Below are 5,455 nucleotides of genomic sequence, written 5' to 3' on the forward strand. Positions count from 1 at the left end.
AGCTTGTTTGGGGCTACTGCCATGTGGACCTCTCCATAAGACTGTTTGAGTGTCCTCATAACATGGTGGCTGGATGCCCCCAGAGCGTGTGATCCACAGGACAAAGCAGAAGCTGCGCTGTCTTCCATGACTTAGCCCCAGAAACCACATATGATCATTTCCATAGCATCTATGGGTCCCACAGTTCAGCCCAATTTAGAGTGGGAGGGGACTAGAAAGGACGTGAATATCTGGGCTCGTTTTGGAAGCCGGCTCCCACAGTGCCTCAGAAAAAAATTTAGAATGAGTTTGGGTTTAAATTTTGATGCCAGCAACTACTAAGTGTGTGATCTTGGGTGAGTTTCTTCACTTTACTGGCCCTGCCAGTTTTCTCACTCCCCTGCCTTGGTGGTTGTGATATTCAAGATATTCAAGAGTTAAAGCCTGTGAAAGCCCTCAACTTCATGTTCAAACATTAACAATTATTAAAGAGGAGGATGGAGAAAAGCCATTTGGGGCAGGGTATAAATTTATATTTTCCTAATAACCCATCACCAATCTCATCACATTAGCACCACCACTTTTAGAATTTTGGTGTTAAAATGCACTTTAAAGTTTCTTTTCCTTCTTCACAGAGAAAGAATAGAGAAAATGGCTTAAATTGAGGCCAGTAAGATTTATGGTAGATTTCAGTACACCTGTATCTCTGGCCTTAAGAGAGATTAAAAATTGGGGTAAGTCTACAACCATGCTACCTACCCTGAACAAGCCCGATCCCATCTGATCTCAGAAGCTAAGCAGGGTCAGGCCTGGTTAGTACTTGGATGGGAGACCACCAAGGAAGACCAGGTGCTGTAGGTGTAAAAAATAAATAAATAAATAAATAAAAATAAATAAAGTTAAAAAAAAATTGGTTTAAGTTCCTCAGTTAGGTCCTGAAATCTCTACCCAAAAACCTTAAAGAATCAGGCGGGGCTGTTATTTTCCACAATTTTGGCAAAAACTAGCTTAGATCAACTTTGAGGCCATTTTGGGGGAGTGCCACAAATCTGTTTAAGTAAAATGAAAACAATTTATTATTAAAGATGTTCTAACGCTGTGGAGCATTAAAATTTTTATCTTTTTCATCATAGTCATGAGTATGAGTAGCGCACTCATTCAAGATCTGGAAAATAAAGGCAAGTGTGAAGAAGTGAAAAATATTACATCTGCCACCTTAATCTACATGCTGTTTTGTGGGTGAACTGAAAAATTTTATCAATTAAAAAATGTAGTACTTTGTATAGAAAACAAAACAAAACAAAACAAAAATCGGCCATAGTCTTATAACCCAGAAATAACCATTATTAACATTTTGGTGGAGTAAAATGGAATTTAAACACCTTTTCAGCCTTGTGGGAGACTAAAAAACAGGAGTGGATTTAAATGATAGTGAATGGTGGGTTAGCTGAGTTAGAGCCACCTATCACTTAAGTAGGTACTGGGCCTAAAAACAACAGTGAGGTCATGAAGTCTCTATTTCTGAGCATCTTTACAACTTGCGCAGAAATGTTTGGGTGCAATCCTGCCTCAGTCTTTCCCAATTCTGCCTGCAAATTCCAAATACTGTTTAGGAAGCTCATTCAATGGGAAATTAGTCCTCAGGGATTTTGTCTAATAAATTATTGAGTGGGGTGTACGTGCCTACCACATGCCAGATGTTGGGGGTGTCATGATGAACCCGAGAAGATGCCAAAACAAGTGTTGAACACTTGAACCAGAAATACAAAGAAATGAAATGTGAGAGAGACCAACAGATACATATTTGTGGATCATCTGCTATGCTGGAAGTTTAGCAAATGTGATCTCATTTAATCATCTTAGACCTAGGGGAGGTAATTTGATCTCTCTGAACCTCATTTGAAAACGGGGACAGAGTTGTCGAGAGAGAACATTCTTTAGAGTGGCAAACTGTTCCAGGGCTTGGTTCACTGAAGTATAAAAATGAGGCACTTTTTACACTTCAGACACTAAACCTTCTCAGAGGCAGAGCTGGCATTTATTGAGTCTCCTGTGTACAAAATGCTTTACAAAGATCCCATTTAATCCCAGTTCCACCCTTTGAGTTTGTTATGTACCCTGTTGTCCAAATGATGGCACTAAGTCAATGAGAGGTTTCATAACTTGACCAAGGCCACACAGCTGGAGAATGACTACAAGAAGACGAAGACTCAAACCCAGGCCTTCTTAAGTTCAAAGCCAGTGGCAATTATATTATCTCATAGTGAAGTTTGGGGGACTGGGGGGTATGTGTCCTGGGAATTCTTGGGTATCTGCTGGTGGTATTTGTTATTCAGATTCCTGAATGTGTCCTTTGCTTATAACTGCGCAGTTTGAAAACAGTGACTCATCCCCAAACAGGGCAGGGTTGAATATCAGTCCTGTTTATCTTACACTGCCCTGTGACACCTGTATTGACTTCAAAGATACTTTGTAATAGAAGCACTGTGATAAAAACAGAAAAACACACACCAAAAAATGTATAGGTTTGGTTTTTGGTGCTTCTGACAAGAGAATGAAACTCATGAGTCTCAATAACTTGAAAAAAATGACAGCTACTTAAGGTTTAAAGACTAAAGCCAATTTCCCAGCACATATCTTATACAGTCCTCTGAACATAATATCTTTTTACTCTTAACTATGATATCATTAATTTGTTTGATTCTGCAAGGGCAGTGACCTTGAAATTTTCACATCTGGATTCTCCCATGGCTTGACCCAACTGTAAGAGCTAGGCAGTAGTGGCTGCAAATTAAAAGGCGTTTTCCACTGTGCCTGTATTAGCTTTCTTTTGCTACTCTAAGTCGCCACAGATAGAGTGGCTTAAAACAACATCTATTTATATCTCACACTTTTTATGGGCCAGAAGTTGACCACTGAGTGTGGCTCAGTTGGTTCTCTACTTTGAATCTGATAAAGCTAAAATTGAGGTGTCAGCAGTATTGTGTTCCTTTCTGAGTGGGGGAGAACCTGCTTCCTGCTCATTCAGGTTGTCAAAATTCAGTTTCAGGAGGTTGTCGGACTGAGGTCCTGTTGTTTGTTGGCAGAGCTTGTTCTCAGCTTCTGAGGCTGCCTACGTTCCCTGGCTCATGGCCCCATTCAAAGCCAGCAACAGTGGGTTGAGTTCCTCTCAGGCTTGGAATCCGATTCTTCTCTTGCCTCATTTCCCCAAGGCATCTCTCTTGCCTTCCTCTTCTGCTTTTAAGGGTCCATATGATTACATTGGGCCCGCCCAGATAACCCAGGACAACCTCCCTATTTTAAGGTCCTTAAATCTATCTGCAAAGTCCCTTTCACCGTAGAATGTAACATATTCACAGGTTCTAAGGACTAGGCATAGTGTTGGGTGGGTTAGGGGAGGACATTATTCTGCCTACCACAGTGCCTGTACTAAACATGTAAATTTTAGAGAGTATCTTCTCTAATACTCCTTGGAGGTCAGAGTAGGGGTGGGTGAGTGAGGCACCTAAAGAAGAAAACACTTAAAGCAAGCCAATGACTTGTCAAAGGTTACTGTGTCAGCTATAATAAAAACGAAAACAAGACACTTTGTGAAAAATCAGGTCAAACAATTTTTTGGTGGTGGTGGCGGGAGGGGGTATGGTGGTAGGAGGAGGTTGTTCTTACGTTCCCCTTTTTGGGGTGAAGTTAGAAGGGGGAGAAATTTACAAACATGCCTTATTTCACCTTCCACAGTCTATTCACTTTGCAGGACTTTGTTTATTGGATGTGGAAGTCTGTGTGACCAGCACTGGAAGCAGGAGCCCTGAACTCTATGGCGTTGGGCAGCACAGTATCAGTCTTCTCTCAGCACTGGCTCACCTATGTGCTAACACCAAGGAGTGGAGGGTATGTTTCCTCACCCTGGGAAACCTTTAAAATGTAGCCATTGACCGGGGATCCCTAATTTTTAAGAGCTGGCCATTAATCCACTTTAGGACTGATTCTAGGAATGTTTCTGGACATTGATTCAACAAATACGAACAGAAAAACTATGAACCTCATTTCATCCTCTGCAACCAAGGCTCAAAGAAGCTAAGTACCACTGCCCATTGTCTCTTAGCTGGTACTAATTATTTAACACTTGCTCCATGCCATGAGCCAAATTATATGGATCTAATATCAAAGTCCCTTTTCATACCCTCTTCCAATCCGCCAGGTGTTTTATGTTAATTTCAACCCCCCCCAATAATGCTGTGAGGTATTAGGCTAATGTTGTAGATTAGAAAATTGAGGCTCAGAGAGGTTGAGCCCCTAGTTTTAGGCCAATAGCCAGGGAGTAGTTTATCCAGGATTCCAGTCTAGGTCTGTTTGACGCCAGAGCCTGTGTTCTTTCCAGGGTACTGCCTCGAAAAAGGCCTCGGGTGCATTCTGTTTAGTATGGCCTACAAATCCAAGTTCTTTTAAACTACCCGTCAACATATCACCAAATTCACCAAGTGGTAAGAATGATCTAAGTTGCTAAGTGCAGCTTCTGCAAATACAACTTCTGCAAACGTAGCAGCATGAAAGCACAGGAGGAAATAGGGAACTGTCTAGGTCCATCAAATGTGGAATAACCGTTTTACCGGTATGAGTGTCTTTTTGTCTCATTATTATGCTGCAGTGAGTCATTTAGTGGAGGACCAAAAGGGAAAGTCCTGCCCCTAGTCACCTCAGAGAAGTGTCGGTGAGAACCGCTTACGCAGGGGTAGACAAAGTAGGCGCTGAGAGTGAAGCTATCAATTCTCGATCCCCACCCTCACCAATCTCGCCGTCCCGCGGTGAGAAGCCCCGAAGGGGTTAAACGCGGCTAGGGGGAGCCCAGCCACCGCCCCTTCCCAGCATCGTCTCCCAGAATGCCTCAAGCCGCCAGCCAGTTCCCGCACCTCGCGAGACATCGCCTCGTCCCTTCCCCGAATGACTGCCAGTTCTTCCTTACCAAGCTCTGTGTGAGGCGAAGGGAGGGGAGGGAGGAGAGGGAGGGGAGGGAGGAGAGGGAGGGGAGGGCGGAAAGGCGGATCGCAGGGCACACCGGGATGTGTGGTCCAAGCGTTTCACGCAGCCATATTCTTCCGGAGCGGGGGAGGCAAGAGAGGCATCCGGGACTACGATTCCCAGCAACCCTTTCGGTTTGTTTTTGTTCAAAAAAAAAACCCCACACTCCCCCTCCTCACTCTTCACACACACTCACACACACCCACAGCAGACGTTCACACACCCAAGCGCCGAAAGGAAAGCCGCTTCTCGCCTTCCCGCCCCGGCGCCTGTTCTGTCTTGGCCCCTTGGCAGAGCGGGAAAGAGGAGGCCGGAGCCGTGACCTCTGACCCCATGGTTATGCGGAGCCGCCGCATTCCTTAGCGATCGTGGGGCTGCTGCCGCCGCCGCTGCCGCCGTGGGCGACTGACGCAGCGCGGGCGCGTGGAGCCGCCGCCACCCCTCCCCCATCACCGCCCTC

General features: G+C 44.6%; 1 pseudogene; it reads left to right on the forward strand.

Annotated features, from left to right (window-relative positions):
- The first annotated feature begins 717 nt into the window (after nucleotides 1-717).
- LOC111731628 lies at nucleotides 718-840 on the forward strand (annotated as a pseudogene).
- The last annotated feature ends 4,615 nt before the right edge of the window (nucleotides 841-5,455 follow it).

The sequence above is a fragment of the Pteropus vampyrus genome, unplaced genomic scaffold, assembly GCF_000151845.1.
Source record: "Pteropus vampyrus isolate Shadow unplaced genomic scaffold, Pvam_2.0 Scaffold388, whole genome shotgun sequence".
NCBI lineage: Eukaryota > Metazoa > Chordata > Mammalia > Chiroptera > Pteropodidae > Pteropus > Pteropus vampyrus.